The sequence below is a fragment of the Neomonachus schauinslandi genome, chromosome 4 (assembly GCF_002201575.2).
Source record: "Neomonachus schauinslandi chromosome 4, ASM220157v2, whole genome shotgun sequence".
NCBI classification, from domain to species: domain Eukaryota; kingdom Metazoa; phylum Chordata; class Mammalia; order Carnivora; family Phocidae; genus Neomonachus; species Neomonachus schauinslandi.
In genome coordinates, this window is record NC_058406.1 from 114,276,635 (window position 1) to 114,291,200 (window position 14,566).

Sequence of the window (14,566 nt, forward strand, 5' to 3'; positions counted from 1 at the left end):
AGTGGTGGGGGTAGGGGGGGAAATGAAATTTTGAATTTTGTTTTTTTAGGAAATTGAGATATCGTGTAGTGTTTGGTAAGGAGAATGGGAAACAAATATGAATGGTCTGTTGATATAGTGCTTGTCATAAAAATAATGGAATAGAAGAGACTTCACTGAAGAGTGTAGAGAAAGCCTCTCCTCTGCCTGGGTGATTTGGAAATGGACTGCTTTTAACACAGAGGGATGGACGACAGGCCTCTGAGGGTTCTTGAAGAAAGAATCTGTAATCCTTTTGGGTTTAACCATTAGGCAAATTTAGCTTCCTGGTTTCAGAAAGAGAAAACACACCCACAAAAAGAAAAACCCAGGCCCGTGGGAACGAGTAACTTCCTCCTCCTGGGGCTGCTTGAAAACTCTAATCTGCCTGTCATGAGTCCCTTTCCTGCTCAGCATGAGGCTGGCTGGGGAGGCATCCAAGATGCAAAGGGGTGGCGGGGAGAGAGAGCACGCCAGCTTGGATAAGTAACTGAAAACACTTTGGCTGCGAGGTAGGTTTGGAACGTGGTTCTCAAGGCAAAGAAACTGGTGAGGGGCAGCTTTCTAATTCTGTGTGCTCCTGAGGGAATGAATGACCTGAGTGACTGTGCTGAGTGCCCCCCTTTTTGCTCCTCTGCCTCTTCTGTCCTTCAATCAAACACATCTTGAAGCCGAAAAATCAAATTCTTCATTTTTTAATTCACTTGGTGACAAAATCTGAGAAAAGCCAAGGCCAAGTGAAAAAGAAATATCCACAAACACAGAACTCATTTTCCTGCCAAATATGTTGAGTGTGTGCTGCAAATCCAGTAAAGCGATTTAGCAGATTAATTGAGGGGAGCCCCGTGCAAGTTGGGGAAAGGTCTAGAGTCTGGGCCACTTAGATTTTAGTAGAGCAAACGGAAGGTGAGAATTGAGGTGGAGTTGAGGGGGTTCACTAGAAGTTACCTGGGATGCTGTGAAAATTGGAGTGGCTTTAGCTGTGAGTGGAATCCACACTCAGGAAGACTCCTTACCAACTTTTTAAAAAAGATTTTATTTATTTATTTGACAGACAGAGACATAGCGAGAGAGGGAACATAAGCAGGGGGAATGGGAGAGGGAGAAGCAGGCTTCCCACCGAGCAGGGAGCCCGATGTGGGGCTTGATCCCAAGACCCCAGGATCATGACCTGAGCCAAAGGCAGACACTTAACGACTGAGCCACCCAGGCGCCCCCTTAACAATTTTTATTTAACAATTTTGTTTGTGTTAAAGGTTGCAGGAGCCTTTCTTCACTTAAGTATGATAATGTCACTATAATCTGGCCCTCCTTGTTTTAGGGGACAGGGAGGGAAAACGGGAAGTAACACATTGTTCACTTGTTTTGGGAGAAGCATTTAACAGATGCTATTTCGTTTAATCCCTGTGGCAACCCTTGAAGGAGGAATATTATTTACATTTTATGGATGAGTAAAGTGAAAATGAAGTTTAATTGAGTAACTTGCTGATGTTTATATGGCTATTAATAAACAAAGGAACCAGATTGGATGCAGATTTCCTCATCCCAAAGCCCTTTGCTACTCACTTCAGAAAAATTATTTTTATAATGGAGAGATTTTCAGCCCAAATTCTTTGAATGGTCACAGAGGGAGAGAAGAATGTAACCTGAGGGGATCAAGCAAAATTGGGTGTGAGTTAGGTGTTGGAGGATACGCAGGATTTGCCTGTATGGGTAAGAGCCGAGATGCCAATCAAGGCAGGCTCGTGCGGTCACGTCAATACATATCTGTGTCCATCAGGGAGTCTTCCGTTGGGAGTAACACAGGTGCTGGTGAGGTAGACTGTTGCCAGGCTGTGAGGGGCTGAGTGGCAAATTAAATATTGGAGCTTTTATCTTATTGGCAATGGCAGTGAGGCTGATGGCAGTATTAGAGGTGATGGTGTAACACTAATAACTATAAACACATATCTAACATTTGTTGAGCGTTGGTACTACGGGGCGCTCTATTCAACAAATGAACATTTATAGAACACGTCCGGGCGCCTGGGTGGCTCAGTTGGTTAAGCGACTGCCTTTGGCTCAGGTCATGATCCTGGAGTCCCGGGATCCAGTCCCGCATCGGGCTCCCTGCTCGGCAGGGGGTCTGCTTCTCCCTCTCACCCTCCCCCCTCTCATGTGCTCTCTCTCATTCTCTCTCTCTCTCAAATAAATAAATAAAATCTTTAAAAAAAAAAAAAAAAAGAACACGTCCAAGTGCCCAGCACTGTTCTCTGCTCTGGCAGTACAACCGTGTCCGGAACTAACAAAAATCCCTGCTCTCCTGAGAGGAGAGACAGACAGATGATAAAATAGGTCTTCTAATCTGAATTCCTGTAATAATGCTATAGAGAAATGGAAATAGGGAAGTGGGCAGGGTGGGGATGAATGAGAGGACATCGCCATTGTAAAACTGAGCCCTGCGTATATGTATTAACTCATTGAATCAGTGAAAAGATCGAAGGTGGTCTGAAGAACGTTGAATATAGAGTGACATGAAGATAATGTAGTTCGCAAAGATGAGCAAAGAGTAGGGGAAGGATGGATGCTGCCGTAGGGACTAGCTAGGAGGCAACTGCAACAATCAAGAGGAGTTTTCCCTAAAATGCTATGATGTTAGTAATTAACATCATGTAGGGTTTCATAGAGAAAGAAGACTCATGTAGGAAAAACCACCGGAATACACGATTTTTCTGGTCCACGCCTTTTCCTAAGCTTCGAAATCAAGCACAATTATATTGGAAAAGGGACAGGGCTTGGTGAGGAGTTGTTTCTACTACATAAAGTGTGACATGGAGTCACAAAGATGACAGAGGTTCTGAGCCTGGGTGAGTAGGATGCGGAGAAAAAGGAGATGTCATTAAGAAAAATGGAATTTCAGCAGAGTATCTGTCATGCTGTTTCCATGATTTGAAGATTTCTGGAATTAATTGGGGGCATCCTCTAGTGTATTCATAGTGAGAACCAGCGGTTTCTCCTTACAACGGGGTGGGCAAGATGAAGTTAAAGGTGGTGGGTTCCCGGTGCCAGAACACCTTGCCTCTCCCCCCCGGGTGCGCCTGGCCAGTGGCCTCACCCTCGGCTGCCTTTCTGCCTCGCCTCTCAGCCTGACTGCACCCACCTGCTCTGTCCTAACCTGCTATCTGCTGCTGCTCCCGTTTTAAAGATTACGGACCCTGAGCGTGTCAGTGACTTTTACGTCACCATCCTAGAGCAGAAGAGTTCCATTGGTTAGCTTGTTAGGTCTAAACAACGTAACATGTATTTATTATAACAACTTAGTACTATTTGAAAAAATAGTACACACACACTGAAAGCAAAAATATTATTTTTATGTTCTTCTTAAATGGACACAAATATGTGTCCATTTAAGAAATGTATACCTGTGTCGTGCAGCCTCTCAGCTTTTGGAAATGTATTTGGACACCACCACCCTTACTTTCTGTTCCATGTGATACTTCCTTTTTATCACAGCAACCACAGAAAACCCTATGTCACACAAATACGAAGTTGTTGAAAGGAATACAGTACGATCTAATGTTGAAACTGAGCTACTTTGAGCTCTTAGTTCTCATGGTGTCCAACAGATGTCATTATGTTTCACTTGAAAATTTGAAATATCCCCAGGCACCCCTTGAGTTTGCCATGGCACCCTGGGTACCTTGGCACACAGTTTGGGAACTATGGTACAGGCCTGTTCTCTACCGTCTCTTTTTCTTTTCCTTACCCTTATGACACTTCTTGGCCATACCCATTTTAATTAAGAAAGTAACTTTAGACCCAGCCATGGCCTTATCTCCTCTTTTTCATTTGTAGACTCTTGGCGTGAGTTTAAAGTGACTCTCACCAGTCCACTCTTGATATCGTACACCACACTTGATAAGTCACTGCTTTGTCTTCAAGCTTAGTCCAAGGAATTGTTTCCAGTTCTTCTTCCTCACATCTTTTGTGAATAAAATCGTGGCCCTGTGACCGCTGGTCTTCTGGGTTAGAATCATTGCCTGGCTTTTAACCATCATACTTTATTGACCACAAGCTCACATGGGTGCCAGGCCATAGGGAAGATAGGCTTCCCATGCCTTCAGCTCTCTTGAAAACATTGAGAGTCCACCACAACCCCATGGGGATGAGTGCCATTACCAGTCCATTCCTGTCTGAGGAGACTGAGGCAGGCTGATATCAAGGCATTGCAGCAGGACGGAACATCATATGAGTTTTGCTTATCTCCCAGATAATGAGAAAGTCCCAGAGGTCACTCTGGGTGGAGGTAACTATGACAGCCATATTTTTATAAAAGTAAAACACTGTAGCTTTTTTCTTTTAAAGATTTTATTTGTCAGAGAGATAGAGCACAAGAGAGAGAGCATGTGCACAAGCTAGGGGAGCAGCAGAGGGAGAGGGAGAAGCAGGATCCCTGCTGAGCAAGGAACCCGTTGTGGGACTCGATCCCAGGACCCTGGGGTTATGACCTGAGCCGAAGGTAGATGCTTAACCTACTGAGTCACCCAGGCATCCCCACTGTAGCTGTTTTAAAAAAGGTGTTTATTTATTTTAGAGAGAGAGAGTGCACATGGGGGGGGGGCGTGGGAGAGGGGCAGAGGGAGAGGGAGAGAGAGAATCCTAAGGAGACTCCCCACTGAGCACGGAGCCTGATGAGGGGCTCAAACCCACAACCCTGAGATCACGGCCTGAGCAGAAATCAGGAGTCGGATACTTAACTGACCGCTGCTTAGGCACCCCAACACTGTAGCTTTTTGTGTACATTTTGTTAATGGAGAAAGAGAAGAATAAATACTGACCAGTCATAGAAGCATGAAAGTGTTTTTATTTTGATTTTAATATTCTTTCCAAACTTTCTTCTACGTATGTAATCATAATGTACATAACACTGATCTTGCTTTTTTAAAAAGTTACATTATAAACATTTTTTTTTTTAATTTAGGTACATAGTTCTTTTAGCCATCCTTAAAAAAATTCTTCATCACCATCAAGGTGATACTTGCACATAATTTGAAAACCAAAACAGCTAAAAAGCTTTAACATAAAACAGCAGACTCCTACCCCACTTTCCTGATGCCCCCCCCATCCAGTTTTACTCACTAGATCCAACCACTTTATTGTCCTCAATTTTAGTGGCTCTGTAATAGCCCCTTAAATGGACCACATCATTTATGTACCTGCTACCCAGCCTGTTTTTACTTGTTTGGCTTTACTGAACTATCAGTTGACAGTGGTGGTTCTTCAGGTTTACTAATTGCTGATAAAATCCTGTTCACTGTGCAAATGTATGTGGGTAAACTCAGGGCCACATTATCAGATGTACTTTGCCTTGCCATTTTTATAGGCCTAACTCAGTTTCACCTTTCATTCATCATAAATGGCCAAAGGCATATTGTTAGGATTCACGGCTTTATTATTAAACATTACTGGGACTCCCATCTTTTGCCAGTTATTTTCCCAAGCTAATGTTGTAGAAGTTTAGGAATTCAGCTGAGAAGATTTAATGAAATTCTATTGTATTTTACACCATAATTATTAAGGCAGGTAACAGCCTGCCCTTGATAATTGAAAAATTTGGGGTGTTAGGAAGGAGCATAGTATATGGATGTGTGCAAATTTTCTCAACAGAAATATTTTAAGGCAATCATCTTTTCAAAATTGAGGATCTGTTTTCTGAAATACTGACTCAAAAGTGCATGGTACCCATTCTGTCACAATAAACTTAACAAATTAATAGAATTACCTTTTTCAAGCAGTTTTAGGCTTACAGAGTGGTTTATTGACTGGAAAGTACAGAGAGTTTCCCATATAGCTAGCACTCACCACCCCCCAGCTTCCCCAAATCATGAACATATTGCATTCATGTGGTACATTTGTTACATCTGATGAGCCAATATTGGTACATCATCATCAGTGAAAGTCCAGTTTTTTTGGGGTTCACGCTTTGTGTTGTACATTCTGTGGGTTTTGACCAATATATAATGACATGTATTCATCATTACAGCATTGTATGGAATAGTTCACTGCCCTAAAAATCCCCTGTGCTCCACCTATTTACCCCTTCCTCCCCCTAAACTCCTGGCAAGCAATGATCTTCTTACCATTTCCAGTAAACGGTGCTGTTTTGCCTTTAACAGAATGTCATATAGTTGCAATCGTGCAGTATGTAGCCTTTTCAGATTGGCTTCTTTCATTCAGCATTATGTGTTTACCTTTTCTCCATGTCTTTTTGTGGTTTGATGGCCCATTTCTTTTAATTTATGAAGAAGATTTTCTGCATGGACGTACCATCATTTCTTTATCCATTCCCCTAGTGAAGTACTTCTTGGTTGCTTGCAAGTTTTGGCAGTTACGAATAAAGTTGTTATAAACATCTGTGCGCAGGTTCTTACGTAAACTTAAGTTTTCAATTCCGAAGAGGTACAATTACTGAATCATACGTTAAGAGAAAGTTTAGTTTTGTAAATGGTTGTACCATCATCTTACATTCCCCCAGCAGTGAATGAGAGCTCCTTTCACTCCACATCTTCAACAGCATCTGGTGTTGTCAGTGTTTTGGATTTTGCCGTTTGAATAGGTGTGTGGTGGTACATAGCACTACTGTTTCAATTTGCAATTCCTTCATGACATGCGGTGTTTAGCATCTTTTCAGATGCTTATTGACCATCTGTATATCTGCTTCAGTGCTGTCTATTCAGATCTTCAGCACGTTTTTAACTTGGATTCTTTGTTTACTTGTTAATGATTTTTAGGAGTTTTTGTATCTTTTGCCTACCAGTTCTTTATTTGTGTTTTGCAACGATTTTCTCCCAGTCTTTAGTTTGTCTTTTTATTTTCTTCAGTGTCTTTCACAGAACAGAAGTTTTAAATTTTAACAAAATCCAACTTACCAATTTTTTTTCATGGATTATGCTTTTGGTGTTGTATCTAAAAGTCATCACCAAACCCAGGGTCATCTAGATTTTCTCCCGTGTTATCTTCTAGGAGTCTGATGCTTTTGCATTTTACATTTAGTTCTGTTAGTTCATTTTGAGCTAATTTTTGTAAAAGATGTAAGATCTGGGTCTACGTTAATTTCTTTTTCACACGGACGTTCAGTTGTTCAACATCATTTGTTGAAAAGACTATCATTTCTCCATTGAATTGTATATGCTCCTCTGTCAAAGGTCAGTTGACCATATTTCTGTAGGTCTATTTCTGGGCTCTCTATTCTGTTCACAATAAACTTTTAAATGAATTTTTGTGTTAATTTCAGTGAAAATAAAATACATTTTCATAAGAAGGGGGTAGGTAGCCTAGATCATTCTTACTGTTTCTTCTAGCTTTATCTCATGAGACTAGTTTATATTGAAATATAGAGTCAGGCCGATGATTTTCTCATAAAGTTTCTGGGTCAGTTCCAACAAACTCCAGATCTGTGTGTATGTCTTCGTGAGTCTGTTTCTGTGTCTGTGTGTATAGGCGGAGTGACAGACATCAACTGTACAAGATTTCTGGTGATGCCCCTGAAGTTTTATAATGGGCTATTAAACCTGTCTTGCACTGTTGACCAACAAAGCATTTTGCTCTATCCCAGTCTGTAACAGAAAATATACTTAAGGTCATTGCCAGTCATTAAAACCTCTGATTTCCTGCCCAGGCAACTTTCATCGGGGGACATTTGGCCATGTCTGGAGACATTTTTGGTTATCACCACTTGTGAGGAGGCAGGGGAGAAGGGCGTTACTAGCTTCTTGAGTAGAGGCCAAGGATACCGTGAACTACCCTACAATGCACAGGACAGCCCCCACAACAAATAATTTTGGGGGTTCGAAATGTCAGTAATGCTGAGGTTGAGAAATTCTGTTGTAGAGCAGCTGATTTATTTATATCGTGTCATGTTTTCCTCTTGGCTTTAACCTCTAGAAGACCTACCTTTTTGTAGATTTATAGCCTATGTCCAACAATTGTACCAAAACTTACGGTGTGCTGTAACATTCAGCTTCCTTTAGATGTCTTGGGCTTAGTTTCACTTTTTTTCTGATTTCATAGTAGTCTGCATTATGTTGCCTGCACTTATGTGAAGCTGCCCTAACTCTTAAAGTGGAATATAAATACGTAATTTTATATATTTCTGAATACATGTGACTGAATTCTTGATCACAAAAATCTGACTCTAGACACAAAGTCGATGTTTATAATACTTCTTAGTTGGTTGTACATGCATAATTCAGAATCTGCTTTTCATTTCCTCTTCTGGTCCTTTAAATGATGCATTTGATACATAAGTTTCTATGATACATAAGTTTCCATGAGCTCATCTTGTTTTCAGTGTGTTCCCTTTTATTGTTAAGAGAAACAAAACCAAAAAACCCCATTGTTTCAGCAATCCCCTGTTGTCTTCCTCTGTGTGAAATTGCTCAACTAAGAGTTATGCAAATTGGGATCAGCTGTGTAAGTGAGGCTTCTTACTGCACATCGATCCAGGCGAATGTCACCCATCTCTGGCGTGTCTGTCATCAGCCGCACACTGGTCATAAGAGGGTCAGGACCTAGGCCTTCCCTCTTAACCACTCATCCCCTTGCTTGCTTCCCTCCAGCCATACCAGCTCCTTTTCTGCCCCTCACCTCATTCCAGTCACAGGACCTTTGCATGGCCTCTTTCTTCCACCTCCAACTCCCTTCCCTGAGACATCCCAACTTTGCTAGGAGTCAAAGAGAAGGGGACATTGCTTCTTCTGTTCACGTGGGGGCCTGAGTGGCTGTCACCTCTTGAGACGCCTGACAGAGCCCTTGCTGTCTCTTCAGAGCCCACTTAGGTGCATTTCCTGGATGTTGAGCAGTTTTCCTTATATCTAGTAAAAAATCTTCATGATTGACAATTTATTTCTGTTTAAATTCTTGGCAAAGACTATGACTCCAGCTGCAACCTCTCCAAATTCTTTAATCCCACAGATTATCAGAGTTTGAAAGGTTTTAGGCCATGGGTTCAGATTCTCTTGTTTGTTCGTTTATTTCCTCTGCTGTACTTTTCATCCCTGTGACTTACTCACTTTATAATTGGAATTTAGTACCTTTTAATCTTCTTCACCTGTTTTGCCTATCCCCCACCCCCCTCTCCTCTGGTAACCATCAGTTTTCTGTATTTATGAGTATGTATCTGTTTATTCATTCATTTGTTTTATTTTTTAGATTCCAGATGTAAGTGAAGTCATATGGTATTTGTCTTTCTGTCTGACTTATTTCAGTTAGCATAATACCCTCTAGGTCCATCTATGCTGTTGTGAATAGCAAGATCTCATTCTTTTTTATGGCTGAGTAATATTCCTCTCTGTGTGTGTGTGTGTGTGTGTGTGTGTGTGTGTGTGTGTGTACACACCACTTCTTTATCCATTCATCTGCTGATGGACATTTCATATCTTGGCTATTGTAAATAATGAAGCAGTAAACAGAGGGGTGCAGGTATCTTTTTGAATTAGTGTTTTCATTTTCTTTTTTTTTTTTTTTTAAGATTTTATTTATTCATTTGAGACACAGAGAGACAGAGAGAGAGAGAGAAAGCATGAACATGGAGAGAGGAGAGGGAGAGGGAGAAGCAGGCTCCTCGCTGAGCCAGGAGCCTGATGTGGGGCTCGATCCCAGGACCCTGGGATCATGACCTGAGCTGAAGGCAGACGCTTAACTATCTGAGCCACCCAGGCGCCCCAGTGTTTTCATTTTCTTTGGGTAAATATCCAGAAGGGGAATTGCTGGATCATATGGTATTTCTATTTTTAATTTTTTGAGGAATTTCCATACTGCTTTCCACAGTGGCTGCAAAATTTACATTCCACCAACAGTGCACAAGGATTCCTTTTTCTCACCATCCTCACCAATACTTGTTATTTCTTGTCTTTTTTATTTTAGCCATTCTGACTGGTGTAAGGTGATATCTCATTGGGGTTTTGATTTGCATTTCCCTGATATGATGAGTAATATTGAGCATCTTTTCATGTCTGTTGGCGATCTGGATGTGTTCTTTGGAAAAATGTCTATTCAGATCCCCTGCCCATTTTTTAATCAGATTGTTTCTTTTCTTGGTGTTGAGTTGTAGGAGTTCTTTATGTATTTTGGTTATTAACCCCTCATTGGATGTATCATTTGCAAATACTTCTCTCATATAGTAGGTTGCCTTTTCATTTTGTTGATGATTTCTTTCACTGTGCAAAAACTTTTTAATTTTATGTAGTCCCAATTGTTTATTTTGCTTTTGTTACACTTCCCTGGGAAGACAGAAAGATATTGTTAATGCTGATGGCCAAGAGTTTACTGCCTATGTTTTCTCTTAGAAGTTTTGTAAGGTTTCAAGTCTTACATTTAGGTCTTTAATTCATTTTGAGTTTATTTTTGTGCATAGTGTCAGAAAGGGTCCAGTTTCATTCTTCTGCATGTAGCTGTCCAGTTTTCCCAAAAGCATTTGTTGAAGAGACTGTATTTTCGTCATTGTATATTCTTGCCTTCTTTGTCATAGATAAATTGGCCATATAAGCATGGGTTTATTTCTCAGTTCTTTATTCTGTTCCACTGACCTAGGTGTATTTTGTTTTAAACTTGTAAAAAATGTTTTCCATTTTTGTACAAGTTTATATATATGTACGTATATTACATGTTATATATGTATAAGAAAAATACAAAAATAAAAATACATATATATGTATAATAAAAATACATTGTGTGTGTGTGTGTGTATATATATATATAATTTATACAAAATAGAAACAGCTTTAAAAATTTTAGAATAAGGGTAACTGAATACATGACCTAAGGTCCTTCAAACTCATATATATGTATATATATTAGGAAAATATTTTACATATATATGGAAAATTTAAAACTTGGCAAGGCAAAACCAAAAATCCTTGCAATCCCATCATTGGGAACATTCTGATATTTTAGGATATTTCTTCCTAGACCTTTTTCTACTTGTTTTCCCCCAACAAAATGCTATCATGCTGTATGTACTCTGAGTATCTTTTTTTTTTTAAAGATTTATTTATTTATTTGAGAGAGAGAGAAAGAGCGTGTACAGAGGGGAATGGGGGGAGAGGAAGAGGGAGAGAGAGTCTTAAGCAGACTCCAAGCTGAACTCAGAATCCGTGGCTAGGCTGGATCTCAGGACCCTGAGATCACGACCTGAGCCAGAACCAAGAGTCAGACATTTAACCAACTGCACCACCCAGGTGCCACTGTAGTGTGAATATCTTTTTATGTCTCTCTCCCTCCCTCTGGCTACACACACACACACACACACACACACACACTATTTTAATAACTACATAGTATTCTTTTATGTTGATGTATCATCTTCTAGGTCAACTTTCCAAAACTCAGTTGCCTAAAGGCCAATCTGATATATTTATCAAATTTTCCAATTTACCAGAGGACTTGAATATTATGCCTATTTTTTTAAAGTATATTCATTTTTTTTTTACTGTTTCTCTTGCTAGTTTTCAAAAGGCATATCAACCTTGTTGTTTCTGTACTTAAAATAATAAAATTTTAATTTAAGCTTAAGTTTAAATTTAGAAGCATTAGAAAGAAATTACAAGTGACCAAAACATTCCCAAGACATCAGACATGCTAACGCTTTAGCTTCTAAGGAGAAATTAGGATGTGTTGACCCAGCAACTGTTTGCAAAACCATTTGACACAGAGGGATAAAACCATCCTGAGATGTGGAAGGGAAGTGAGGATGTGTAGAGGAATTTCTAGAAGGAAGCAGGAGATTTGCCCCTCAGATGTAACAAAAACGTGTGACCAGGGTTGATGAATTTTTAGAAATTAGTTTAAAATCCTAAAAATGTAAGGGTGAATAAAGTAAGGAATGAACTAGGAAACTACAGAAACAACCATATCTCAGAGTACACTTAAGCTACTTGTTACAATTTTAAAAATTATATCTATAAATATTTTAATCTCTGAAAGGTAAAGACTCATGTTTTAAATATAAATTTTTTTTTTTTAAAGATTTTTATCTATTTATTTGAAGAGAGAGACACAGCGAGAGAGGGAACACAAGCAGGGGGAGTGGCAGAGGGAGAAGCAGGCTTCCCGCCGAGCAGGGAGCCCGATGCGGGGCTCGATCCCAGGACCCTGGGATCACGACCTGAGCCGAAGGCAGACGCCTAACGACTGAGCCACCCAGGCGCCCCATTAAATATAAATTTAATACCATTATTATTAAACATAAAAGTGTTGATAACTCCTTATCACATATCCAGTAAATGATCCAATTTCTCCAGTTATCTTATTGTTGTTAATAACTAAGCTGCTTATTACTCTCAGCTAATGTTAATATAATCCTAAGAAGATTCAACAATCCTGTTTTTAAGAAGAACATTTTGGGGTGCCTGCGTGGCTCAGTTGGTTAAGCATCCAACTCTTGGATTTTGGCTCAGGTCATGATCTCAGGGTCATGAGATTGAGCCCCGAGTCAGGCTCTGCGCTGGGCGTGGAACCTACTGAACATTCTCTTTCCCTCTCCTCCTGCCCCTCCCTCCCCCTAAAAAAGAGAACATTTCTTAAAAGGCATCATAGAAATTTTCAAAAGCTTTTAAAACAATTACATTTGATAAGAATTGTTATACCCTTAAGCTATTAAAACCACTTCACAGTAAAACCAATACACAGTTGTAAACTTAAGCTGTCCCACAACAAACAGTCCCACACTAAATATCCTTTTCTACAGAGCGTTGTGTAACTGACCAGTTATTTTCGTGGAAACAGTGTATTGCTACAAGTGGAATGTTAAGAAGTGCACACATTTTAAAGGACTTTAATATATGTATTGTCAAGTTAAAAATAGTTTCATTTACTCCCTCTGCCAAGCCCAGCCATTTCATTTTATGGTGAGGAAATTGGAGCGGAGAGAAGAAAGTGGTTTTGTCCGTAATTACTGGACCTAGCCGCCCTGCTTCCCAATTCCTAATTTGCTGCACATGTCATTATCCACTGCCTTCTTCCAGGCAGGAGTCAAATTACCCTTCAACTTCTCTGCTCTAAGGTATTTGAACCCTCACCTACCTCTTTAATGGTCTTTTTCAGACTCACTGTAACAAATACTGTGACTAAAACTATACTGGCTTATTAGGGTGCTGATAAATGCAGTCAATTTGCTCTTTTTATGCATCATTATTTCAGAATATCTCAGTATTGGCTTAACATTAGTTATGCTACACATTCCTGTTATAGCTAACTACATAATACCTGGGTCTTCCTGCTGCTATGCATATGTCCTACAGCATATAATAATAAAAAAAAATGCTTTCAAATCAGGTAAAGATATTGGCAAGCATAAGGTAAATTAAAATGTATCGGATTCATCCGATCAGATCAGATCACAAAAACATAAAGAAAATGTGATGAGGAGGAAGCCAGCCATACTGCACTACATCTCTCTTGGTGGGTGGGGGAAGCATGTTTTTTAATTAATTTTTTTACTGATACATGCCACAAATTCACCCTTTCAAAGTGTACGATTCGGTGGGTTTTAGTATATTCACAAGGTTGTAACACCATCACCACTCTCTAATTCCAGAATCCTGTGTCTCCTGTGTAGCGTGCTTGCAAAATGTACACGCTGCAATTCTGCTGTGCAAAAACAAAGGGAAAAAAAGCCTTCACATTCTTTAACTATTTCTCTTCATCCCTCTGAATAGCGGCAGGTGGGAAAACAGCCTTAAGTTTGCCCAACAGGGTTTGATCCAGTTTAATCTTTTTACCGTCATGCCGCCGCTTCTTTAACCTAGGATCTTTGTCCACGTTTCTTCTCCAGCTCCCTTCGAAGATGGTACCTAAGTAGATAAAGGGTTTCTGTTGTGCTGTTTGGGGAGAAAAAAAGCCACAGATTCTCTCCATGTTCTTTATATGTCTGCTGACATATGACTGGGCACTGCTGATTGTTGCGACTGTTACCCTAACAGCGCCCCCAGAGCGAATGCATCACATTGGGACACTCCGAAAGTTCCAGAGCCCCTTATACCTTCAGCAGGCTGAGTGAGGGAACCCTCTAGACGGTCGCCCTGTGTGCTTTACCCTGTGTGAGGTGGGAAGCAAAGGGAGAGGCAGCAACTCTTTCAGATCTACAGCTTCCTCCAGGCTTGGTCTAGGTATGTGGACCTAAAACTGCTAGATCTTCAAGTCACTTTCCACCCCCCCGCCCTTTTCCAATTGGCCCTTCCTAGTAAAAATGGTTGGGGGGTGGCCACCTTGGACACACCTTCTATCCCATTCGTACTCTTTCTAATGCTCCTTCAGGCTCCTCTTTGTCACAGTTTTATAACTCAAGAAGTGCTTCTTGTAAAGTATACATCCTTCCCTTCTAGGGGGAACCCAATATTCCTCTCAGACTGGAGATGATACCCACACCATAGAGCAGCCCTAGGATCTGAGTTGTCAAGGATTTCCTCTCAATAAGGAACCCAGAGGAACACCAGGAGCTGGGATTACCAGATACCAAAATGACATGGACTTAATTGCCCCAAGACACTGTTCCTGCTACATATGGTATTTA

General features: G+C 40.4%; 1 protein-coding gene across 2 annotated transcripts in view; it reads left to right on the forward strand.

Annotated features, from left to right (window-relative positions):
• The first annotated feature begins 435 nt into the window (after positions 1 to 435).
• The window catches only part of LYN (LYN proto-oncogene, Src family tyrosine kinase), an 82,794-nt gene continuing 68,663 nt past the window's right edge, over positions 436 to 14,566 (forward strand). For both annotated transcript variants that reach the window (XM_021688587.1, XM_044914632.1), the window contains exon 1: positions 436 to 530. The gene's annotated coding sequence lies outside the window, so the exon portion shown is untranslated. The remainder of the gene's footprint in view (positions 531 to 14,566) is intronic.